Source organism: Elaeis guineensis, chromosome 6, assembly GCF_000442705.2.
Source record: "Elaeis guineensis isolate ETL-2024a chromosome 6, EG11, whole genome shotgun sequence".
Lineage (NCBI taxonomy): Eukaryota > Viridiplantae > Streptophyta > Magnoliopsida > Arecales > Arecaceae > Elaeis > Elaeis guineensis.
In genome coordinates, this window is record NC_025998.2 from 23142087 (window position 1) to 23142309 (window position 223).

Consider the following 223-nt stretch of genomic DNA (forward strand, 5'->3'; position numbering starts at 1 on the left):
GATCTCCCTCTTGACCGGAGGGAGTTACTGTCGAAAAAAGACAATGCACCGATGTCGAAGGTGGAGGCGGCAGTAGACTTGGCTGCGGGAGACAACAACTGCGGTGGAGGAGAGTCGAAAGCCCCTTGCCTGGATCGTCTTGTCTGGATCCTCTCAGAAGGGGTTCGAAAAGATGACAATGAGCCGCGACAAATTCTCACGATCCGCGATAGATGCCACGGAC